The sequence below is a fragment of the Cydia splendana genome, chromosome 2 (genome assembly GCF_910591565.1).
Source record: "Cydia splendana chromosome 2, ilCydSple1.2, whole genome shotgun sequence".
In the NCBI taxonomy this organism is placed as follows: domain Eukaryota; kingdom Metazoa; phylum Arthropoda; class Insecta; order Lepidoptera; family Tortricidae; genus Cydia; species Cydia splendana.
Genome location: NC_085961.1, coordinates 23,611,640 through 23,639,360, shown reverse-complemented (window position 1 = coordinate 23,639,360; position 27,721 = coordinate 23,611,640). Strand labels below are relative to the sequence as shown.

Sequence of the window (27,721 nt, the reverse complement as noted above, 5' to 3'; positions counted from 1 at the left end):
AAACTTGCCAAAACCAGAGTTTAAATCGTTCGTTTTACGATTATTGCGTACTTCTATGGTAGGTATCTTTTGAATACAAATTTGCGATCGGAGCACTCACGCAAACTCGATAACCCATGCTAACACAAAATAGTCGTCGTCTGAACGACATAGGGTGTATATTCTTTTGATAATTTTAATACACTATGACATAGGTAAAACGGTTAAGTTTACATTAGTGAAAGCAATATTTTAAGGGTAAATCGACTATTTGCGTGGAAATCGTAACGAAAAGAGAACATAAAAGTTTTGATATGTGGCTACGGTGCACTGTAAATTAAGATTTTGCGATGCCTAGTAAGTAGTAGATAAAATATATTTGATTTATTTTTATGTCTTTCTAAGTATAAACTAAGTACCTACTTAGTTAGTAAACTTGATAAGTTCATCTCGTTCAAATTTATTTTTGCGCAACTGTTTTATCCATAAAGCCAGATCACAAATAGGAAGGACTGGCAGTCAAAGACAGTCGACGCACTACACATATAAATTACTCGTAGACCACCAAAGTAGTCTGAATAAGTTTGTAAAATATACTTTTCATCACACTCGCTCAGTAAATGTGGAATTGCACGAAGGTTTAGCGGGAGTTATAGAAAAAGCGTTCTCCCTAGGGAGTTATGAAGTTTCTAGTGCCATAATTAACAGTTTTTTGTCTTTATATTTAATTTTTGTATCACAAGTGTGATGAAAAACATTGTGTGTAACTCGGGGCGTAATAATATTGCAAACTCGAGTCTATAAATCGCTCCGGCAATTTAACTTACTCTCGTTCGCAATATTCAACTTACGCCCCATGTTGCACAATGTACTATATCTTTAGACTACTGATGTATTATCAGTGCATGAGAATAGATCGAATATGATGTAAGTATTTAAAATATTAATTAGCACTTTAAAAACTACGGAAACGTATGTACTTGTTTACTTATCTACTAGTAATAAGCCGTTAGATTGTAATGACTAGTCAAACAAAACTACATAGTTAAGTACGATATGAATAGCGTAGTAACAATTAAATTCAGCATTAAAGCGATAACCATTCAATTATAACGTTAGATAATGACGCAGGCATCACTACTGAATGCAGATCGTTTGTATGGGCGATTGACTAACGCTGTTTATTGATTTCGAATCAAGGTTCCATGGGAACTTGTAATTTATGCCGGCAATTAAACTGATAAGAACAAATAGGTATATGCATAGGTAATGATTCTAAATTATTGCTGTAGATAGGTATCAGTCAGTCACACTCATCATAAAAGTGAAACATATGAATACATTTTTATTAATTAAGCCTTACCTGAATACTATTTATCCGACTGTCAAGGGACACGGTGTAAGTATTATGTAGTACCTATAGGCTATAAATATTTATAATCATGATTCTTTCTCTGGCCCCTTCCATAATAACTAGACGGATTTGGGAGGGACATGGGAGCTTGGATTACCTAATTATTTTTCTAGCTAATCTATTTATTTAGTTGTTTACCTACTCTTGTATGGTTCATGAAAAGCTACTAGTATGATCGGAGCAGAGTCATTTATAACTCAATCTTAGTACCTACCTAGAAATGTGGAATCTTTTAAGCTAAGCATAATGCAATATGCATGTTCTATGTCTTCTAATAGATATGACATAAAATTAAACATAAATTACATACAGTCATATATTGAAGTTGTTGGTTATTTAATCAAATATTTGCTTTTAAGACTAACTTAAAAGACATCTAACTTATTGGAATTTTAAGTCATGTAAGATCACGCCAGTAAGAGAAAACAAAAAAAATAGAAAGTCACAATACGAGTACGAGTTGGATACGGTCAAGGAACTTGAACAAGGGTCCCAATGCTCGTTGTAACATTTTTAATGGTGACAATTAAGAATAATGTTATGATATGAGAAGTTTCATATCGTCAGGTGACACCCAAAACTCACTAATTACCACCACAAGTTCATAGCCAAAGTGAACCATATAAGTACTTACTAAAATAAGGTTGATTTCTGTTTAATCATTTTTAGTCATTAGTGAGTTTTGGTTGTCACCTGACGATAATATCTTTTTGACAATTTAAGAGAACAAGATGAGTAAAAAACATGGGATAAAGTAGGGAACTGTTATGCACTTTGGGAGGTGGTCCAGCAGTGGATAATTTTGGCCGCATAGTTATTGATGATAATAAAGATACCCAACAGGAATAGAAATTGTAGATATGTACCTACCTGCTTTAGGCACAATTAAAAACATAAATTGAAAAAGTAGGTACCAATTTTTTTAAGAGTGCGTTAACGGAACCTTTCGAATGAATCAAACTTTTCCAATCACACCATAGCTCTAGTGGTTAAGCAGTAGTTTTTATAGGCTGTCACGTTGTTTTATAATTTTACGAATAAGCGAGTTAAGCTGACGGCCGCCGCGCACGCGATCTTTCACCGCTAATCAAATCAGCTGTTTTAAATGAAATAGAACATATTTGACATATGGATTGCTTCAATATTTAACAAAATACGTATACTTAATGGATACGTCTTAATTAAAAAAGTAATTTTACCGAATATTGAGATTAAAAGAAAAGTAGAACAGGTTTTTTTTTAACTTAAAATTAAATTTTGAGATTAAAAGAAAAGTAGAACTGGTTTTTTTTAAACTTAATTCTCGGTTTCTTTCTAAATTTAGTCAGTTACTGATGGCAGTTATCAGCAGACGTCTTAATCTAAATAGCTGAGGTGAGGTATAGGTACCTACCTACTCATTATCTAAAACTGAAATAATTACTTATAGGTAAAGAGTAAGACAACAAGATATACAGAAAAGAATAGGGGAATTATTTTCCGTATATATGAATAGGTAGGTAATGCCATTAGTTTCTAGACCCAATTGTTTTTCTATCCAATGTTGTCACGTGAATGTAAAAAGTGCGTTAAGTAAATGAAAGTTAAACAAGAGTAAAGGTGACCTAGGTCATTAAAAACTCGTTATACCTACTACTTTAGCTTCAGTGCATGAGTAGAAACAATTAGATTTTTAAATATTAAGTAATATGGGACTGCATAAGTGCAATTAAAAGTGAAGTTATGAGAAAGACAAAAGGTGTGCCCTAGGGCAATAAAAGTCATAGTTATACTCGTAAATATTTGAAGTTTATAATAATGCATGTGCAGAAACAGTTTTGGTTCTTTAAATGTACCTATTACCTAAGTAGGGTTGCTGTATGCTATATGAAAAAATGGAATATCCTGCCTGACAAGTCCGGGCAACACCCTAAAGAACCTGACAATTCCTAGACGCCTCCAAAAATCCTTGTAGGTAAGTAAATACTCGTACAAAAATATAGGTAAGTACTTAAAGACTTACAAAATCTACCTTCTCCAATTTAGGATAGATAATATGACAACTCAAGATATAAGATAAGATACCTGTTCTAATTTGTCTTATTGGAAAAAACATTTCTTCTTAGACAATTGACAGAGATAGTACCTACACGTTCTGTATGATCACACTACCTACATAGCAGAAAAGAACCGGTAGGTACCTACTTTTAAATAAAAGAACATTAGTTGTCTGGTAACTATTAACTAGGTACATAACATAATCCTACAATTCCGATAAGTAGAAGAAGTGTAGGTAAGTTCTGATTTCGGTAAGCTTTTTAAATAGGGAGGTACAGGTACCTAGAGTAAGTAAATCGTTAGAGCATCTTTCGTCATTTTTAATGAGATTATGAAATGTAGGTAACAAACATACCTACCTTGGTACATTAGAATTAGATTCGCTTGTTGCTAATACATCGACATTTGTAATCATAGGAAAAAAAGAAATTAAATATTATGAGATACCTATTGCTATTGAAATCGGAACTAAAACTTTTAATATGATAATGAAACATTTTAAATTTAACTAGGTAAATTACCTACATGCACACGTACCTATAGGTAAAATGTATTATTTTAGCAAAAAAAATCGTGGAATAAAATAGTATCCTGCAATATTTATTATTCCCTCAGACTATCTAGGCAATGTATTCGTAATAAGGGGCTGAATAGACTGCATATTTTTACCCCCTTATTCATCAACGTTTACTAAAGTTGACAAGCCGATAATAATCGTTTGTCTCTTTCCGACGTATTGGTATGATGGAAAGGGACAAACGATTATTATCGGCTTGTCAACTTTAGTAAATGTTAATGAATAAGGGGGTTAGTGTTTAGTTACATCCAAAAAACAGCTGACGCTAACGCTAACATCACGTTAAAATCAGCACGCGCTGGCGCCATCTAGCGCACAGCGGCCGTACTACGTGCACTACAACGCCATCTATACGTAGATTACTGCAACGGATAGCTACTCACCACTACATGCATATTTTTATCTGCACCGTTCTCACTTATGCAAAGAAGGGAGATAAATATATTCAATTCTAAATTAGGAGCTGGTTACCTCCATGGCGTTGATTGGTCAATACGTGAAGGGGCAAACAGGTTTTAGCTTATTAGACCAATGAAGAGGCGAAGGCGTGTGCAAAATGAGCGGCCATGCTATTTCAGGCGGGGCTTGGCTCTAGATCCTCCTTTATATTCCAGACGTATGCAGTCATTTGAGTTATGTCCTATGGCGCAGAGCTACGTGTTTCGCCAAAGAAATATTGAGTCGATTTATTTTGGTGAAAGACATGAGGCCGGCTTAGGATGTTTTTCATCAAATAATTATTACAATATGGATAGATTTTATTTGGACATCTTGAACAATTTTTTTTTTCTTATTTATTGCTAACTGAGAATTTATGAAATACCTACCGTTCTTATTTAAGATGATAGGAAAATAAATTACACCCACGTTTAGATAAATATTTATTCCTAGTTCGTAGGACGCTTTTGTAGGAATTTTACAATAAAGCATCATTAGGTAGGTAGGAATTCGTTGACGTTTAAAAAGCAGGGTGTAGGTAAGAGGTATTAGGTATTACAAAGAAAACAAATTTCAAATCAAGAAATTAATATGTACCTATAGCGGAACAAGCGCGATTTTATTACCCACATGCAAGTATGTCGGTTCTAGTTAAGCTGTAATTTGTACATAATTTTAAATACCTAATATAATAAAAAATAACTAGACTGAATGACATTAACAAAAACAAACAATAAAATAGACTATAACTAGTCTAACTAGAAAGATTTCTCCATCTCTTCCCATTTTCTAATCTGTAGGTAAAGGTTTAATTTAGGCTACTCACAATAACAACTTAAAAATGACGAATTGGGTTGACATTGACGTTGATTAACTCATAAAAATCCCTATACCGGCTAACCCCAACGTTAGCACCGTAAGACAACTAAATCGTCACCTCGTAAATACTGAATGAAACGTACGGAATTGGCGTATTAAAAGTTTTAATGCCATCAAATGATGGACCCAACAGGTGACCGTGTGTTTTATGGACGGGAACCGTTACTTTGAGGTGCTCTAAACTTGAACATTTATGGTAGGGGTTTCCCAATGGGTCGTAATAGTGATTTAGATTCAGAATTTTTAAAAGGACAGGAAATGTCATTTGCATTTCGTAAAAACAAGAGATTACGTAGGTAATTGACTTAAGTCTATTTTTACACTCAACGTAGTTACAAAAATAACAGTTCAAGTAAAGATTAAGATAGTTTATTTTTCAAGTAAGTACCTAGGCATATTTATTACATTACAATGCGCTTATGAACGTCAAATAAAGCTAATATAGGTACGCTGGCTCTAATCCTCTACACCTCTGACCCGAGAAGATTTTAATCCCTCCTAAATCGGCGGGACATCACGTCTTTTCCTTATAAAACAAACTACCTTACCTACCGACTACTAATATTTTTCGATTTAATAATTTTGTTAATTAATTTCGATAATTTTGTTCTTACCTATTAATGTTTTAGACCCAACCTCATGGGTAGATCCTCATACAATTTTATAAAAGAAAATCGGTGTCATCGGCCGATAGAAGTTGATTTCTCAAATGGCCCGAGGCATCTTGCGTCACATCTTATCACAGTTTGTGCCGAGAGGTCAAAATATTATTAGGCTCAATGTGATACCAAAACCATTCCATTATGAATATTCACTCGCCTCGGGATAGGTACTTAGATACTGTAGATAGGTAAATAGGTATGAGGTGTTTAGTTTTAGTCATTTTTATTATGTGTAAGTACCTAAATATAACAAGTTCTTTCATCTTTACAGTGACAGTGGGGTGTAGCCATTCGCCAGTACTAAGTACCTATTTTTAAAGGTACCGTCAGCAGTAATATCTAGAGATCAAGAGTCAAGAGATCTGGGGGTCTAGCCGAGTGACAATTAGCTGATAGAAAATGCCAATCGACACTGAAATAATGATCCATTTTTTCTTTTCAATCGGAGATTCTCGACGTACCTACTACCTCTTCAGCTGTCATATTGGCTAGGCTTCTTGGACATGTTTTTATTATACTTTCACAAAAACCTAATAGCCCGATCAGTAATTAATTTCCATACTGTAAAGATTGCATTATAGGTGTTATTACGGATGTTTATGGAATATTATCTATTTTATTGTTAATTAAAGCCATTCAACTTGATGATCTATTAAACTACATTGTAACACCTACTCGCTCAATTGTGCCAGTTAGTATGGAAACATCAAGGCATTAGCATGGCATACATTAATTGAAATGAAACGGCTGTAAATTAACTTCTTACAAGAAACGGCAACAATTATGTTTGTCACGCATGTCCTTATTATCTAGAAATCCACGGAATGTTTAAGAAAAAAAATGGATGATAGGAATAGATAAGTATTAGGTACGTAAGTGTATATAAGTAGATGGAACGGATTTCATATCCTAATAGGTAAACGTATGTAGCTTATAGTGTTGGTTAAGGCTTTGAGTCTTCTGAATTATTATTTTAATTTCTTAACGATCGATAGGTATAGAGGTACGTGCAGTATAAATTAATTGTAAAAAATGTATAAAATAAAATAGTGCTTTTTGAGGCAGTAGTTTTCTTTACGCTACATCAAGACAATGCCCACAAACCGTGATATTTGTATTGTTATATACTTATAGTTGACACGGTACCTAATACTTATCTAAAAGCAGCTGGTAATAAACTTCTTACCTTACACATCCCTGTCACCAGGTCAGCCGTTATCTCGATCTGCCTGAAACAAACAACATAAGATATGTAATAAAAAACGTAGGTAACATTCTTCGCGTATTGGCAAAGCAAGATAGCGTGAGTAAACGCCAATCGACTGTTTTTCTTTTTTGAATAATTAGCAGGGCGATGTAGTCGCCCCATCTGACAAAGTTTGTAGTCTGTAATAGGCTTGAAGGCCAATGACGATAGTAAAAATCTAAAAATAGTTGAAACATGATTGTAAAAACAGTTTAAAAAACTTCATATCCCAGCCCAGCACACGGGCCACCGGGTGTTTAATCAAGCAAAAGGCTAACTTTGTGTGCTCAAGAATAGGGTATTTCTCTATCTCGGCTTTACAACTTCTCGACATTAATTATGCAGCTTTATGTCTGTTGTTCCTAGTTGGTCCGCTCCAGTTGGACCCGTGGACCCGTCGATAGCGCCCAAAGCGCGGACACTTGTCAAATAATTGCACGACAGGCCCGCCGCGTCACACCGTAAAACCGTCTGCCTCTAGTCTACTCTTATACTTTTACGACCACACAGATACTGATAAATATACCTAAACCCCGCCGTATAACATGCACCCGCTATTATTATAAACGATACCGTTTACGATGATATAATATTTACGTTTTTATTCCTCGTTTATGGGCTGTTGTGCAACTTAACAGCGCACTTGAACTTGCGGGGCTAGTGACACCATTTGATGGAGTTTTATTGTTCTGCTCAATGGACGAACGAATTTTACGAGCGAGTCGTAATCTGTGACGTCACAGTTTATAAGTCGGATGCGTACGCTACGATTGTGACTCACGACTCATTTGAATGCGATCGTAACTTTCCATTTCTTAGACTTAAGTATCCAAACACCTGCACGCGACCTAGACTGTTACTGGTTTTGACTGTTAAATTGGTGAAGCGAAATAAAAAGCACCTTCACTTTGAGTCGTAGGTTACCTACCTATTGGTTAGGTATATCTATTGTGAAATAACTTTGCTGACCTAGTAGCTAGAAAGTTATTGTGACAAATTGCACAAAGACGTTTCATATCACTATCTTTCGGGATAAAGGAGATGAAAGGTCCACAAAGTAGGTACGATCCTTTTCACTGTAGATATCTTGCTCTAATATCATAGCTCCCTGCGGTGTATTTTCATAGATAGAAGGAAGAAAATCGTGCTCGCAAAGCGTTCCTCCATCCGGAAAGTAGATTTGCATTATTTACCTATTCATATTTCTTGGGCAAGGTAACCTTTTCTGGGGAAACAAATAATAGGTCGAATGCATCTGGGCTCGTATTAAGGGACGTCTTTTTATTCGCTTTGAGGTTTGGTAAATATTTTTCTTAGCTATTATGCGTAACCTACGTCTCCCCAGCGAGGGTTGGGCTGTTTTCGTTTTCGAAGGGGTAGGCATGGATCCGATAGAAAATTGGATAAGTAACCTCTATCTATTATTTACGGAGGATGCCAAAATATGGAGCTAGGTTTCTTCCTTTTCAGGTAGCCGCTCGATCACGTCCGGGATCAAATATCTTGTCATATCACTACTAAGTAAAAATCGATATTCTCTAAGGTTTACCTACCTTATCACTGCCTCGACTAATATGTATTGAATATATAACGAATCCTGTACGGTACCTACTCATCTCGATGCCTATAAATTAATAAACTAATAACCTACTTAACTTGGTTAATGTAATACCTACCTTAACTTGATATCACATTGCAATCAAAGCTGCAGTGGAATACTTCTTTTCAATATCAATGTGTAACTTCTGTGGGCAACTAATAAAATGTTAATTTTACGCAAGACAAAAGCGATATAAAATAAGCAAAGTAAATATCACGCTGCGAAAACTCGATATGGGTAGTAAAGATACACAAAATACGCCATCCTATCTCGGAAGATTTTTCATTAAAATTCAGCAATTAACTTAACTGCCCAACATCAAGAAGAATCGAGTAGCGATAACACGAAAACAAATAGTCAATTCATTTTGATTTTATAGGCTTTACTAAAGGAGGTGGATATTTTCGATCGTAATGGCCAATTTTCGGAAATGAAAAAGGACTGTCGATGTTACAAAATGAGTGTAGATTATCGATTTTATTTCAGACGTGCTATGGGAGACCTCGTAATAATTAAATGGATTTAATTTGAAAACTTTGGCAGACAAGTTCCATCATAATGTTATTGGGTAGGTGTACCTATAGTTAGTCTTGTTAGGTAAATATACATTTCCTCATCGATCGATATACTTACGTTTTACCTACTCACCGAAAAAATGAAGCTAGGATTTAGGTTACTCATGTATTAAATAAAAGCAACACGTACATATAATATGTACACCTACCTACCTATATTTTATAAGTAGTTAAGTAGTATCTACATACCTACCTAATTACACAATACAAGTGATTATGTTAAATATTAGGAAGGAAGGTGTCTACTTATTCACTAACTGTCGTATATTATATCAAATAGGACTATCCTAAAGCTAAGTATAATTGGATATTGAATTTCCATAAGTGACAGCATCCAGCAACCATTTCAAGAAATGTTTCCAATATAGTGCCAGTATTCATATTTAACACCATATCCCCATTGGATATTATCCAAATTAATGTAATAAAATCATGAATATTATGTGACAAGCAGCTCTTGGTTTTGGGGTTATGGAGGTATAAAGGTGGCGCCCCACCGGTACTGATTATATATGTAATTTTGTAGTTTGTTTTTCAAAATAAAGCTGAGTAAGATCCGATGTTATCCCTTTACACGGTGGGGCGTGGAGATTGCAAGTGCAAACCGAGTCGGGTACGGTGTGCAGAAAATAAGTGTGCAAATACTTGTTTTATTTGGAGCAGGTAGGTACATATTTAATAGCTTTTTATTAGGTCCCTATACATATATATTGTAAACTTCTTATAATACACTGATGTACACAAATACGAGGTACAGGTAGGTACCTAATATTTCAAATAAGTTATCAGGATTTCACAACTTGTATGACACACTTGCCAATCAAGTTAGATCCAAAAAAAGCGTTATGAGGATTTAATTTCCAGCAAGCTGGGAATTGTTTCATTACCTTCATTTGGTCCTAAATGCGTGTAATGCGAGTTTGGTCAATCCCAGGAGGAATGTATGTAATTTTAAAGGGTATGTCGAGCATCCAATAAAATACAAATGATATATACAACGTAACTTTTCATTTAAGGAAAACCACTGGGGGTGGTAGTGGAGACAGAAAAACACAAGCAAAATCATAAACAGGTCCCCTACCTATCCCCTACTTTGCCGACGCTACCTCCTTTAGAAACGAGATTGCACGCAGAAAATGCAACTCGCCTCTGAATCGGGAAATGAACGATATCCCCGCCCAGGCACCGAACAAACGACTTCAAAACAACCGGGCGATATTCACCCTAAAACACACGCTAGACGCAATCTCTGCTCAGCATTATATGTATTACAACCCCATAATCAAACGAGAGGTAACGTGCGATATCGTGCCTTAAGCAAAACTGAAAAGGACTCTAAGTATAAACGCCAACAAACAAAGTTTAATATTAAATAGTGTTGCATTGAAAAGGTTTTTACGATGTTCTGAAGTTTGGACTTACGACTGTTTAGTTTTAAAATAAATAATTGGCAAAGGATACCATGAGTGGGACGGAATAGGCATGGAAATGAGGAGCTAGGGGAGTCAGGTGGATAATATGAATATTATGCTAAATTAGAATTTATGGGATAAACAAATAATGCGAATTACCTACGGGGAGTTTAAAATGGCCAGTATAAAAGTAGCTAAAGCGACACTTTCGTATGTCTGATTTTATTATTTTGCTTAAGTTTTATCTAGGTATCGTTAGTTGCTATTGGCAAGTTCGATTCCTCACGATATTTGTTTAGAATTCTATCAAAAAGTGTATCAAGGTCTGTCTATACCAAAACTCAACCAAAAGCAAAAAAATATTTTCGTCTGATGTTGCATGTTAACTGCATCATAATTAATAAAAGAGTAATATCGAAACAGATCATTATAATCATGCTAAAAAATCAAACAGGGTATGAAAACATAATATCAACACGCCTGACTGTTCTCAAGTATCCCAACAAAATCACCACCGAAGCCAAGTCGTAAAATCCCAAACAGTGGATAAAGAAATATCCAAAACTCATAACTCAATATTAACCTAGAATACATACAGTTCAGTTTTTAACTTCAAAGGGGACTTGTTAGCTGAACAAGGGCCACTCATCGTCGAGTAGTATAACAAGCTAGCTTGTTAAACTCTGCATTTATATTTGTATTTGCAGTGCCCGTGGCTCCCATAAGAGACAGACAGTCATTTATAGCGGATATACTCGGTGAGATTGCGGCAGAGCCGATTTTATAACGTTGAATAACGTGGGTAGAAGGATTGTTGCTTTAAGCTTGTTGAGAACGTCTTTTGTTTCTAGATAGAATGGCTTATTAGGTAAGTACCTACAATGTCAACTGATGGAGGTTTCATATTACAGGGTTACATAGGCCTAATATAGATTGCAGCTGGTTAGTACTCAATAGATAGTTAAGCGTTACTTCTTCTTCTTCCTAGCGTTATCCCGGCATTTTGCACCGCCAGCCTCGGGTCCGCTTGACAACTAATCCCATGATTTGACGTAGGCACTAGTTTTTACGAAAGCGACTGCCATCTGACCTTCCAACCCAGAGGGGAAACTAGGCCTTATTGGGATTAGTCCGGTTTCCTCACGATGTTTTCCTTCACCGAAAAGCAACTGGTAAATATCAAATGATATTTCGTACATAAGTTCCGAAAAACTCATTGGTACGAGCTGGGGTTTGAACCCGCGACCTCCGGATTGAAAGTCGCACGCTCTTACCGCTAGGCCACCAGCGCTTTTTAGGGTTCCGTACCCAAAGGGTAAAACGGGACCCTATTACTAAGACTTCGCTGTCCGTCCGTCCGTCCGTCCGTCCGTCCGTCCGTCCGTCCGTCTGTCACCAGGCTGTATCTCACGAACCGTGATAGCTAGACAGTTGAAATTTTCACAGATGATGTATTTCTGTTGTGCTATAACAACAAATACTAAAAACAGAATAAAATATAGATTTAAATGGGGCTCCCATACAACAAACGTGATTTTTGACCAAAGTTAAGCAACGTCGGGAGTGGTCAGTATTTGGATGGGTGACCGTTTTTTTTTTGCTTTTTTTTTGTTTTTTTTGCATTATGGTACGGAACCCTTCGTGCGCGAGTCCGACTCGCACTTGTTTTAGATAGTTAAGTGTTACGGTAAAAAAATAATGTAAGATTTTATATTGGGGGTGGAAGTTTATATGCCTTCTATGATTTCATGAGACGATGTCGCAGGCAATAACTATATATATTCCATATAAGTAATATTGCCTTAAAGTCCATGTCTTAAATTTAAATGTTACCCGAGAAGAGACTAAATTTCGTCGCGAGCAAATTGTCTGTTTATTTTATTTTTTTGACTGAAACGACCACTTAATTTCATTCTGAACCAATTTCAGTCTGATTTTATAAATGTCTGGCGAACGGCCAGGCGACGATACACAACGTATGAAGTTCATCCACCCGTGACTATTGTATTTTTACTTTGATGCCTATATTTATTACCTATACCTACACTGCACTGAGAGAAAAAACTAACAAAAACACACTTAGAATTACAAAAATAAAACTTAATCCGGGGACAAGGAGAGTCAACTAATAGGAACAAATTGACTTTTGCAATTTCCATTTAGTAGGAAATACAACTTCTATATTTGTAATTTGAAGTATGCTAGAGTAATTTCAGAAATTTGGTTTTGTTATTCCGAGAGGTGCTTTAGCAATATCGGAGGTGATGACGTCATGGGTGAAAACTAACCGTTTTGTAATTCTAAGCGTGCTTTAGCAATATCGGAGACGATGACGTCATAGGTTTTACTAAACTGTACTGCGATTCCAAGCTAGCTGTTGTTATTCTAGAGATAATGACGTCACAGGCAAAAACTAAACTGTTTGCAATTCCTCCGCCCCTAGCAAACGGGCGCCGCGAGAGCATGTCGCGCGCGTGGTAGCTACCCGTCTCTATTTCTGTCTGTATGAATAAAAAAGCATTTGGTAGTATATCTCTGTACTAAAGAGGCACTATAAAAGCCTGTCGAGATATTCTACCCATTCCTTTCTTATTCATACAGTCAGAAAGAGACTAGTAGTTATTACGCGCGCAACATGCTCTCGCGGCGCACCTGTGCTAGGGAGGTTGGAATTGCAAACAGTTTAGATTTACCTTTGATGTCATTATCACTAGAATAACAACAGTTAGCTCGAAGTTGCAGAACAATATATTCCTGTAGACCCCAACTACACAGTAGGTCGCGGGTTAATATGTCCATGGCCCACAATATATCCTAAATTTATTATTTAAGTTAAGTATCTTTTAAACAAAGAAGACACGAGACACGCCCGCCCGACATCCGACACAATACTAACTCTAACCAAATGAACGTAGCAAGTAGCTGTGTTGGTATTACAAAACTCGTTTAGTGATTGGTACAACAATGAACATAAACACAACAAGTCTATCTACTAAATACCAGTAAACTTTGTAATGTCGCTATAGTAACAACTGAATTGTTATTTTAAATGGGGTAATGTTATTCCCGCGAACTCGTTTTTTAGATATTACAAAACTATGTAGGTGAGACATTTACTAAAATCATAACTTGAAATCACAGATGCTTTTTTCCAAAAATCACAAACTTTACTAGTAAAAATCGGAGAATTTTAGTAGTAATAAAAATGGATTGTAACAAATACTGAACTTTGTTTAATGCTCCATTTACTAAAGTCTGTTTGCTGAAATTAGATTTAGTATTACTGAGCTGTTTGTAGAAATAAATAAATTTTACAGAAATAGTGAAACTTCCATGATTACTACTAAAACTTCATTTTTTCCCCCAGTACAGAACTGTTTATTAATTCCTGGTGGTGATTTTTCTCTCAGTGTGTGGGTACGAACAACCTGACACACTTCAGCTACACTGAGAGAAAAATCACCACCAGGAATTAATAAACAGTTCTGTACTGGGGGAAAAAATGAAGTTTTAGTAGTAATCATGGAAGTTTCACTATTTCTGTAAAATTTATTTATTTCTACAAACAGCTCAGTAATACTAAATCTAATTTCAGCAAACAGACTTTAGTAAATGGAGCATTAAACAAAGTTCAGTATTTGTTACAATCCATTTTTATTACTACTAAAATTCTCCGATTTTTACTAGTAAAGTTTGTGATTTTTGGAAAAAAGCATCTGTGATTTCAAGTTATGATTTTAGTAAATGTCTCACTTACATAGTTTTGTAATATCTAAAAAACGAGTTCGCGGGAATAACATTACCCCATTTAAAATAACAATTCAGTTGTTACTATAGCGACATTACAAAGTTTACTGGTATTTAGTAGATAGACTTGTTGTGTTTATGTTCATTGTTGTACCAATCACTAAACGAGTTTTGTAATACCAACACAGCTACTTGCTACGTTCATTTGGTTAGAGTTAGTATTGTGTCGGATGTCGGGCGGGCGTGTCTCGTGTCTTCTTTGTTTAAAACATACTTAAGTTAAATACTAAATTTAGGATATATTGTGGGCCATGGACATATTAACCCGCGACCTACTGTGTAGTTGGGGTCTACAGGAATATATTGTTCTGCAACTTCGAGCTAGCTGTTGTTATTCTAGTGATAATGACATCAAAGGTAAATCTAAACTGTTTGCAATTCCAACCTCCCTAGCACAGGTGCGCCGCGAGAGCATGTTGCGCGCGTAATAACTACTAGTCTCTTTCTGACTGTATGAATAAGAAAGGAATGGGTAGAATATCTCGACAGGCTTTTATAGTGCCTCTTTAGTACAGAGATATACTACCAAACGCTTTTTTATTCATACAGACAGAAATAGAGACGGGTAGCTACCACGCGCGCGACATGCTCTCGCGGCGCCCGTTTGCTAGGGGCGGAGGAATTGCAAACAGTTTAGTTTTTGCCTGTGACGTCATTATCTCTAAAATAACAACAGCTAGCTTGGAATCGCAGTACAGTTTAGTAAAACCTATGACGTCATCGTCTCCGATATTGCTAAAGCACGCTTAGAATTACAAAACGGTTAGTTTTCACCCATGACGTCATCACCTCCGATATTGCTAAAGCACCTCTCGGAATAACAAAACCAAATTTCTGAAATTACTCTAGCATACTTCAAATTACAAATATAGAAGTTGTATTTCCTACTAAATGGAAATTGCAAAAGTCAATTTGTTCCTATTAGTTGACTCTCCTTGTCCCCGGATTAAGTTTTATTTTTGTAATTCTAAGTGTGTTTTTGTTAGTTTTTTCTCTCAGTGTACCTATAATTTTGGCAACTAGTACCTACCTATATGCAATAAATTTTGTTTTTGTTTTGTTTGTTTTTTCTTGCGTTTGTATAATTGTAACGTATATTTTCCTTTGTTTGGAGGCATGTATCCCATGTTCTGGTATTTATTCCACTGTAGGTATGTCGAATATGTGTGTGAAATAAGTAAATACATTAAATATATTGTTGTCTACAAAATTAATAGGTAAGTCAAGAAAATCAATAATTACTATCAATAATCTTTAAACGAAAATATACAACTTACTTTTAGACGCTGACACTGCAACACGCTACAGCAATAAACTACCTACAGTGTAGGTACCGAAGTGGCAAGATTTGATCTGATTATTTGCTCATGAATAACGTTTTGTAAGTAGGTGCAAATATGTATATGGAAAAGTATGATTAAATTATGGGTTATTAGGTTCCAAACTGTATTAGTTCAGCACGTTAGTCAGGGCACTTATATTTAAAATATAGCTGCGATAATAAAACCGAACACGGTACTACTTATTAGGCTTCTGTGTCATAAAGGATGTTCTACACGTTATTATTGAATCAAAGCTCAAGCATGAGATAATTTGACAGCAAAATTATTAAGCCACTGAGATAGACTAGATTGTTGTCATGGAAACTCAATAAATACTTTCACGAATGAAACAGATGATATCAAAAGCACAGCGGTCGTTTGTAACTTTGTTGTCGAATAACACCGATATGAGTAGGTAGGTCGAAGTTCCGGGCAGTTGCCAGTTGCTATTTGTTACATAAAATTATTATTGTCAGTGCTTATATACCTACTAGTAGTTATCAGTTTTCACTAACGTGACACGTGTTATGTTCCACGGATAAGATAAGGACAGTTTAATTATAATTACATAATGCGAATGCGGTATAGCACTTTATAATTACACGCCGTTTTGTAGCAAATAGCTAAAAGATAAGGAATAAATTATACCTAACCTATAAATACATATATTGTTGTAGATGATTATATAAAGCTCGTATCTCGTAACTTGTGTGTTGATTTAGGTACATTGCGGGCTGAATTATTTTGTATGGTTAATATTTTCATTGTGTTTCTAAGCAAAATTTATCTTAATAGGTATACCTACTTCTTATAGGTCCTAATGCTAACCGTATAAATGTTTGTCCGTATTGGATTTACACACTGTATATATAAAAGGCCAAATAAAATATTAGCATAGGTAATGTCTATTACATTACATATTTGAGCAAAGTACCTAGCACAGAAAACAATTTATTTAAATGTTTGATATTTTACTAACAAATATTTTAAGTAGGTATATACTAAATTAAATATGAGGTATTCGAGCCGAGTTTTCTTTCATAGAATAATTTCGACAATTCGTTCGTCTGTTCGATATCTACTTTCACATAAGATATAACTGATACAAGTAACATATCCCAACAATTAAAACTCAAACTGTACGGAAGTTAATCCGAGACGTCTGGTGGCTGCATCATAGCTCGTGCGATGCTGGCAGCGGGCCAGTTTGGCTAGCAACCGATATATGATAGGTATATTATATCCAATAGGGAAACAGTGCAGACAAGGAAGCTTTAAGAAGATCATTCATTTTGATATTAAATTTGAGGAACGTGAGTCTCCACTATTGAGATCTTTTTTTTATGTTCTTATCTTAAATATTTATGGGTGAAAAGTATTTTCTATACTTACCTGCAATTACTTACCTAATAACTATTTACCTATATGAGTAACTGATTTATTTTATTGTCAGTATTTAGATATAATTTAGGTACCTACCTAAAGTAACTCACCCAGATGAAAAGCTTATTTATTTTAGATAAAAATTAATAAGATGGGCCTTAAAAAAATAAAACTATGAATTTCAAGAAAAAAGAACAAAACTCATTAAATTATTTATTGAATCATCGACAGACTAATACCAAATAGATTTGACTTGGAAAAAAATGATTAAGTACGGTTTTTGTTAACCGTATTTGTAAAAATGATCTAGGTATTATAAAAAAAGTGGGCTTTATTATAGGCACTGGGCCTTAAATGGGTCAAGTACTACATGCAACATGTCTAAAACATTATGTATCTACGGATTGTTCCCATTCATTAAAACAACTAGGTAGTTACGTCAATGAAAATTATGTAAGCACCCCCTGGGAAAGGCAATGTCGTGCCACTAATGTTTTTAATTATACAATGTAGCTACGACATAATGTACATACTGATTATTCAGTAGACACCTAATAGAACCGTTTACAAACATAGTGCTACGTCACATTTAAAGACTCGAACCACGACTCAAAGGTTCTCATCGAAAAGGACAAGACGTTATGTTCTCATGAACACCAGACCAATGCTAATTTTACCATAGCATCCATAGTAAACGTGCTTGGTCAACGAAAACGGAAGGTCCCGAGCGGCATCATCAATGCTAATTAGAAAACGTTTGAGTCTGTAGTTGCAAAGAATAATGACTACTCCTTTAATTTTATGCCCCTCACGTTACAAGGACAAATTAACAACTACCTACAAATAGCCACAATGTATGCTTGTAATCCTATTTAGTCGGCTGCCTAATGTTTCTAAGGCCTCTATTGGTATTACTAATTGTTACATATCGATACGTAAGGCAATGATGGGTGGTTAGCATGTTTGTAGGAGTGATTTAGATTTAATTTTATACTGCTAGTAAACGTTCTATTCTACTGTTTACAACTTGAGATATAAGTTGGTGTCCAATGGCTTAAACGGTAAATAACGTAGGAAAATAATGGTCGCTTGAATCAATAAGAATATATAAGTAACCACTTTATAAAAGTATCATGAAATGCTGATCAAAAAATATACCTATTGGAAAAAAATACATATACCTATATCAAAGGAACAAAACAGACGAGTAGCACTTATGGTAATAGTAGCAATATCATGTTGTTTATTGATTGTGCCGATATCTTCGAGATCTTTTACTTAGTAAGAAGAATGCTTCGATAAAATATTGGCTTGATATCAAATGTAAATGGTTTGCGGGAAGCTCTTACCAATCATGATCTACGATAATCCTTCTATCCTCTTCTATTTATCTTATTTCTTTAGCATACTTATAGCCAAGTTGATATTTATAAACTTAATAAAGTAAATTAAACCGCAATAAACTGACTAGAGGAGACACGGAGTGCAAAAAAGAATGAAGCTTTTAAAACGTTGCATGCATTAAAAACGATTAAAGCCACTTGTTCATTCACAACCAAACATCTTGAAATAAGTCGAGACTGGTGTACCTATAGGTACCTACTTACGCCTAGTGTTTCTCGTAATTGTTTTTTTTTTACGTAAACAGACTTTAAGCACACAACGTTATCTTATTCATTACATTTTCATTAACAAGCTCCAATTATCGAAGTATTTATGGCACATGTGGCCGCACTTATCTTCAAAGATAATTCAAAATGCTTCGAGAATGAAATTTTACGTTATCAAAAAACTTGTCGGTCTAAAATATTCTCAGAATGACGGGGACAAAAATTATCCAGTATCACATGCAAGCTTTATGGAATAAAAAAAATCTGTATTCAAGTCGAACAAAAGTTGCGTAACATTTCCTTTGTTTCTTGAATATCAAAAAACACCTCAACCCGTCCTTGCCCGAGATCCTTTGTTACGCTTTTATAAAGAAATTGAAAGTGCATTGTATTACTGCCTTTTTAAGTTTTTGCCGACATTTTTAGTGGCCATAAAAATTTGGAGCATAAACAAAAAAGTTGAGAGAATCCTTCCGCGTTGCAATTGTATGGTGAGGTGGTGCCTCAGTTAAAAATTACAGGTGGGATAGTGAAGGTGGTTATTTCACATTGTGATAATGTGCGGTTTTGTCTCCGCCGTGGTTTTAATTGCTTTCTTTTATACGTCATTGATTTATTACCAATACGTTTCGAAGAGGTTTCTGAACAATACAAGGTAAGATTCCAATTTCGAATTGTTAATAGCTTTCACTTTATTGTGTTTTACGCAGTCATCTCCACGGTGCCCAGGAAAGCAGAGGTGTTCATAAAAGTCAATGTTACCTAAACGTGAATCGTGAGCAGGAATATAGTATAAGCGACTACAAAACAAACAGCAATAAGTCACATATATCCACACAGTGCCGGAAACGTAAGATTGCCAAAACGACACGTAATTTTATATCGACGTGTACATTTGCTCTGTATTATGATGCCCCACCGTTTGCTCTGCACTGAGGCGAAAGCTCATTCTGAGCGTATTTGCAGAGTCTGTATCACAATATTTGTAGAACGTGTCAACCGTCGTGTCAAATGTCACATATCTAGGCGTGACACGTTGCCTTGCACGACAATTCCAGTTATTACATGTGTTACTATGTTATTATCCCGTTTTCGTTTCTTTTTGGCGCAATAAAGCGTTGATTACCTCGCTTTCGTGTAAGGCGGCGCCAATTGACGCCGGGAGCTGAAATAAGGGACTGTGGGGTGCCGATAACGTAAATGTTTCATCGTTTGTGTTTATTTTCGTGTTACAAAGAAAACAGCAATCAAAATCAAACCGCATATACCTAGAGTTCAACTTCTGTTATTCCCCCGTCTGAGGTTGGGGCCTTATTAGTAGCTAAAAGAAAAAGACGAAGGAAACGACTCTAACAAACTTAGTTAATGCAGGAAAAGATGCAAATGGACTCTTTCAAAATTGGACGGGGTCTTTCAAACTTTACCTACGAAGTCTCAGATCGGGAAATTCAGAACCCAAACGCGAAAATACCTCTTGAAGCGGCATTGTACAATAAATCTTTTCCCAAGGAAGTTAAGTTAGCTTTAAGTTGAACTTTGTGGTTATTTACGACGTTCTGATTTTGGTATATTTCTTGTGAAATGCGATGGTATTTGCGGGTTTGGCATGCACAGCAGCCCTCGGGAGGTGATCCCACAGATTCAATGTTCAATCTTCTGTCGGATTTCTGATAATATGCGCCCGTCGTACTGACATGGGATGAGTTCTCGTGATTTTTCACAGACACACGATTTGCCATAAGTATTAAAGTTTGAATACAGTGATAAAAACTCGGTGCGACTACTTAGGTACCTACTCAACCTCAAGGACCTTAGTAAGTGCCAATTTCACAGATCAGAGGATTAGTGCTTGGCCAAGGTGATAACTTACATAATGTATTTATTTACTTCCCTACTAGGTACCTACCACCCAAAGTTAAATTCGCGATGCTGTCGTAATGAATATCATAAATAATTGATACCACTTTCAATTATTTATGATATTCACTTGTTACTTTTATATAATGGTGCAGGTAATGAACGTAAGTTACCTACTGTCTGTATACCTAGGTACAATTGTAACACTTAGGGTAACCTTTATTTATTTATTTATTTATTTATTTATTTAAACTTTATTGCACAAAGTATATACAAAAATGTACAAATGGCGGACTTAATGCCAAATGGCATTCTCTACCAGTCAACCATAGGGCCAAACAGACATCTACAATTACCTTTACTATTAAAAGCTTTTTTCTTTTCCAAAGACGTTTATCTAATCTAACCTACTTCTAGCCTGTTGTTTTAAAATGTTGAGGAAATTCATATAATAATACATTTTAAAATATTCTTGCTAATATGTAGTAAGTACGTACCTATCTGAAGCTGTAATAAACATAAGTATAAGTATCTACCTAACTACATGCTTCGCTGCTTATCCTAAAAATGCCAATCTGATAGACACAATACCGAAGGTCGGCGCACGAAGGGCCAAACATGGTCTCGACATGTAACGTTTTCAGCCTTCATCATAAAATGCATGACGAACGGCCCCCGCGCCGCCCCGGGCGCCCGGGGGCGGGCTATGCCATCGGTAACCAATACATCTAAGCCCGTACTCGAACACGAATCCAGCAAACTCGATAAGGAAAAAAACCTACTGGGGACGATTGGGGCTCTCACTATATTGGATACCAAAGGACGTTGCACTTTGGAGCTTAAAATATGAATTAGGCAACTACTATCCAAAATGGCCGAAATCTTTACGTGATATGCAAGCAAATGCGAAATCGAAATCTTTTCGGCTGTCGATTTAAATGGTAATTTAGTAAAGACTAAGACGCTAATTATAAGTAATTGCTTGATACTTTCATTGCATTTAAGTTCCGTTGAGACCGTATCGCAGCGTGGTACGCGTAAAGGTAAGTAGATTTGTTATCGTTTCTGGACCACCTGTCTGACATAAGCACATATAACCGACTTTTTATGCTCATACACGACACGTTATTGGGTATGAATCCCCAATTTTATTAAAGATCGAATTAAAGGATTAAATTAAAGATTGCGACGTGAAAGCTGTAATTTGGTTGAAATAAGTGGGTACCTTCACCGTGAGAAACGGAGGTAATGACAGTTAATATTACGGCAATTTACACAAACATGATATATATATTTAAGTATGTAGTTACATGCAGTATAATCGTTTTCTACCTATCGATAATTTATCCCGGCCAAATTTCTCAATATCTAACAAACTAAAGAATCAAAATTTTCCGTTACGTTTACGATATGAAATGCTACGTTTTCGGTATTTTTCAGCAGTTAATTTAGACGGTTTTTTGTAGCATTTTTAGGTTCTTGTTGCGATTACCACGAATATGTAAAGCATATCCACCAGTGTATAGGTATAGGTACCTAATTTGTGGAATGGTTCATTCGTGCATAAACTGGCCGTAGCGCCAGGGTTTGCCTGACATCGGCCCTGAAATCTGTTGAACCATTAGATACTTCTATGGTAATAGGATTCAAGGAGAAAGCTTTGTTTGTGTTTTATTTTATTTGTAAATAAGTACGCCTACCTTTTAACTTAGAAACTTACGAGTAGATAACCTAATTTATACTTAAACTACAGGTACGAGTTAACCCTTAAATTATGCAAACAATCCTAGCACTACGCATGTTATCTAAATATAAAAAAACGACTTACCTACATTTTCTTTCTTAGATGCACAGATGTTTAATAAATATAATATTTAGACTTATATATATTGGCTGGAAGGAACTTGTGAGTTAGATATAAATATAGATAGAAAACAGCGAACGTCTCTTTGGTATATTTCTTACCAAATTAAAATAAATAACTGAAAGAAACAAACGATTAGGTATTAACATCATATGAGATTTATTTTGACAGACATTTATGAATACCGCCAGTGATTAACTAACTTTTTGGCTTCAGATATACCGTTTAAAATGCAGATGACTATACGTTTGACGTAACGGCCAAAGTTTCAAACCGCGTAACCGCTAGCTCAACTTTGGGACGGCGCGAACTAAATGACTTTACGACGGTTAGAACAGGTTGTCCTTGCTTAACACATAATCACTTCACCTTAAATAGATATAGTTACTTATATGCTCCTGAATTCCCTTATATCAACCGTCTGAAAGAAAGTCACATTTTTTGTCTTAACAATCTGTTAGTTCTTAGCTTTATTTGCTTACAAAACCTGCATATAAGTACCGAATAAGTAATAGAGTCAGTCCATGAAAAGTCTGCAGCGGATTTGATAGCCCACGCAGTGCACGTGTTATTTTAAACGTCAAACTTCTATGAAATTATGACGTATAAATAACACTTGCACTGCGTGGGCTATCAAATCCGCTGCATCAGACTTTTCTTGGTCTAACTCTATGTCGAAATCAGACGGCGTCTTATGAACTCCAGACATTTCCCTTCGGGAATAGGTAAGTACTCGTATCGTTTCAGTTCCGATAAATCCTTGTATGATTGCTACTTTACTATAGTGACTTTTCCAATTAAGGCGCAGTTCAAGTTCAGCCAGCAGTTATTGAAAATTCGTAGCGCTGTTTTATATCATAATACGGTTGTCAAAAATATAAATAGCAATTATGAGGCCTTCCTCTAGTAATGTCATCGATTCGAAACCTGATTAAACAATATAATATTTTAAACAACTTTCATTTGATAGAATAAAACACATACATACGTCTAAAAAGGTTATGGCTAGCAGACAAAACTTAATTTAAAGGATGTGTGCGGTATTGTAGTTTTTGTATTTAGTTGTGTATATATGTATATATCTGCTATAGGTAAGCTGCTAACATTATAAGTAACTAAGAAAATTTTCGTTTTTATTATTATTCTTCTTTTCTTTTTCTTTTATTTACGCTGTTGGTACAGTACGGATGTCTACCGTCTCCAATTCTCCCTCAATTGCTCAAAGGTTAACTGGAAGAGATCCCTTGAAGGGATAAGTTCGCCTTTGTACTAATGACGAATGTTATTTTTCCTGTTTTGTTTTGATTTTTGTACAATAAAGTGTTTTACTACTACTACTACTACTACTAAAACGCATACCATTAAAAATTTATAACAATTTTTGCACAGAAGCTAATTAAAAATATGAAAATTGGTTCTTAAAATGCAGAATTTAATTTTTGATCGAAATCATCTATTATTCACTTTATTTTTTGTTAATACTAATTAAAAACAACAATTCAAAACAGTAATATACGCGATTCCGAACGCACAGCTGTCTCGCTCACGCTCGCCATAGGTAGTGAGAGTGAGAGAACCTGAATTCACGGCGCCTTAAACAAATTATACTTAAAGAATCACACGAGTATCGATTCAAAAGCGATAACGATATACAAAACAAATGAACAAGTAAATATACGGATCACGGGCGAAATAAAACTTGTAAAATATCTATACTGCAGCGCATTTACGTGGGCATTACAGGTCGTTGGCTCTTTGCGAAATTGTTTTGAGATTAGTAAGTGCTTTGCTGATGGCAAATGCAGTTAGTTAATAGGTATCTAGAAACTTAACTTACCTATTTTATTAGGTATATGCTGTAGCGTGGCGTCAAGCGACCTTAGTTTTGTTGAGATTTGAATATTCCTAAAATAATTAGTAATTTGCCGTAAATTTGAATTGTTTGTTAGTGAGTTTAGTGTTCAGTTAATGACAAAATTATTTTAACTTGGTACACTCGTGCCAATATTTCGATAACTATTTCGGTTTCCGGAACAAGACGGATCGATTAAGCTTTAACATAAAGTAGTAGGTAGTATTTTTAAGACTAAGATTATTAGCATTAATTATATAAAATTATTTGTTTTCCATATACAAGAGTGGATAAAATGTACCTCGTATTTCCCCTGATTTCGTGGGGGTTGCATCGGTAAATCAGCTGTGAGACGCAGGGCGACCCTTCGCCCGCTAATCCCAATAACCCGGATGGGGTCCGTCCACAGATAACCTTTAAACGATACCCATCGGAACCTTTGTGCTTACTGATCACTTTTGTCACGAGAAAGTTAATTATCTCTATGTATTTATGATATCATATAAGTCTATTTTCAAGTCCATTATATAAGGTATAGGTACCTAAATGTCTTTTGTCGTTTTAATTAGCCTAAAAGTATCCTGAAGATTAATCTGTATTAGAACGAAAAGGCTATTAGTATACCTAAGTATAAACGAAAGTAATTACGTAATTTGGAAGGTATGTTGTTATTTACGGTTCAATTTCGGAGTCCGGTCCCTTTAATTTTGGGATATCCAATCCTCCTCGAAACAGATAGGTACCTAACGATTTCATTAACTTAAGATCGGTTTAATCTCGACCGGCATCCACGCTTTAGTCTCAAGAGGCCAAAATTAATTCATAGAACAGAACAACATTGAACGCTGAAAGCACTAGACTGTATTCATCGTAGTACCCAACCATCGCGCGATTTTAAGCTTTATTTAAAAGGAATAAGAGCTATGAGACAGTTTACAGGGGGTAATTATGAGCTGGTTATAGATCCTTAGACCGTCTATCAAGCAGTGGGCAAGAAACAGATGGCTTGAACGGGTTGTGTTATTCAAATTAATCTAAAATTATTATTGGCTCGGTACATAATTGTTGTGTTAATTTACGAAGTAGGGCTACGCCAGACGAATGCAATTTCATTTCAGTGCGGTTTCTGTTTGTAAATTAGTTAATTTGGGTGGAATTTCATGTTTGGCAGACGTTTGTTTCGGCTGCCAGATATGAATCTACAAAACGAAGTTAAGCAAAATTAAAGTACAAAACATTTTAATGATACATATTTAAAATACTTAGTTACAAAATTAACGTACATTTACATACCGTACGTAAGTATAAAAAGTAACCTTCAAGTTTTTGTTTTTTGTCTACAAAATGCCGAAACATTTAAAGAGCAGGAAAAATGGGTTCGCCTAAATGCTAAGCCGGCTGTACCTAGTAGGTATATATTATAATGTCTATGTTAATTTTCGCACGTGTGAGCCACGCTACGTGATCAAAATGCGATCACGGTTGTTTAGGTTACTCGTCGCCTTAATATATGAAGGTACATAGTACAAAATAAAGACGTTTGTGTAATTAAGCAAGCAATTAGTATATTATTTTCTTTTAAAGGTATGTATGTAATTTAGGTAGGTATATAGCAGATTACGTAGTATACCTACCTACTTCATGAGTAAATGCAAACCAGTGTTAGTCTTCAGATGCAACTATCATGCATTTTAGATTAAATTAGTATACCTAAGTGAATTCGGTAATTTACAAATTAAGAAGGTAAATTTAAAATCTTAAAGTAAAAGTTGTACAAGCGTTTTTCTTTCTACACACTACACTCGTATTTTCTTTTCGCAAAAACAAGAACGAAGCTTGTACAAAGAATACTACAAACGCGTTTCAACCACCGTTCCAGCCACTCAAGCAAAACAGCTCAGCCAGTCTCGACATAACTATGCACAGAATGTCTTCTATCAAAATCTCATCTCGTCTCTAGCTCCATGATCGGGTTCTAAGCGTCGCTAAACCATGAGCCTGATTCTGATTCAACTATTTGTTACGGTTCTGAGCTTATTTTGATAAGGTCAATGTGGCTAATTCAGTCATAGGGACTATTCCGTCCACTAGCGTTTTTCTCGAACAACGAATAACATTGATAATTTCGTCAAGAAAGCAGCGGTTGCTTTAACTTTCAGCAATCAGTAGAAGCAAATGGTTCCTATACGATTGAAAATCAAAGAAATATACGCTCGTGGACGGAATAGACCCTATGACGGAATTAGCCACATTGACCTTACGACCTTGAAGATCAAATTGATTGGTGCAAATGCAGTGAAAGTGTTCAGTTCAAACTAACACCTAAAATGAAAACGATGTCTAAATAATTATACTTCGTTCTCATTCTCCCGTGCGTCTCACTTGCTCTAATGGATGTCCAGCAAGCCAGACAAGTCTGAGAGATATGAACGCGCGATGATAACTCATCATTTCAACATCGTTTTGATGTCAGTGCACGTTTGAATTAGCCTAAAAGTTCCGTTTCCAACGACAGCTGCACTGCCGTGGCGACTCGGTGTTACTGTTAATTTGCATAGTAAAATGAATGACAATCCCAATTGACAGTAACGCCGCGACGATAGTTGGAGCTGTCGTTGGAAATGGAACGTCTTAAAAGTCGTGCGTGACATGCGCGCCAATCATCAAGACGGTCGTATCAAACCCAGTTTTAAAATCTTAACAAATTGTTGAACTAGAATCGTACTCCAGATTATTCGCATGCAGGTCCGATGCATGGGACCTTGTAATGAATGCACCCTTGGGGGTGGGAGCTCCCCCGGCCCTCCCCTTTACCCCGCCATCGGAGATGTCGCTTGTTTATTAAGCCTGAAGGTTAATCCATTTAGTACTATTTTGTTGGATCGCGTGAATGGAAATTTGGAAGGTGAACGTTGGGGCATAAATTTAGTGGCTTGCGTTTGTACGCTTATTCACGAATGCATTTGACGTTAGTAGATAATTAGGTATATACAGTTTTAAAATATTTTCTTTTTAAATTTAAATTTCTTTTTTAACGATAGCGTAAGTTTAGTTATTCTGAAATCACGCCTTATGTAGTTTTATGACGCATGATATTTGCTGGTGAGTGTGTTTGTAACATTAGTGACCTGCTGTTAAAATACAATTTAAAATAAAAAAGACTTTTTTATTTAACGAAAGAAAAGAGTTAAAACAAGTGTATGAATT

At 35.6% G+C, this 27,721-nt stretch overlaps 1 long non-coding RNA gene across 1 annotated transcript in view; it reads right to left on the bottom strand.

Moving 5' to 3' along the window:
* Positions 1-7,170: 7,170 nt before the first annotated feature.
* Positions 7,171-27,721, bottom strand: part of LOC134806040 (uncharacterized) — a 77,194-nt gene continuing 56,643 nt past the window's right edge. The window contains exon 3 of the long non-coding RNA XR_010146455.1: positions 7,171-7,215. This is a non-coding gene — a long non-coding RNA (uncharacterized LOC134806040). The remainder of the gene's footprint in view (positions 7,216-27,721) is intronic.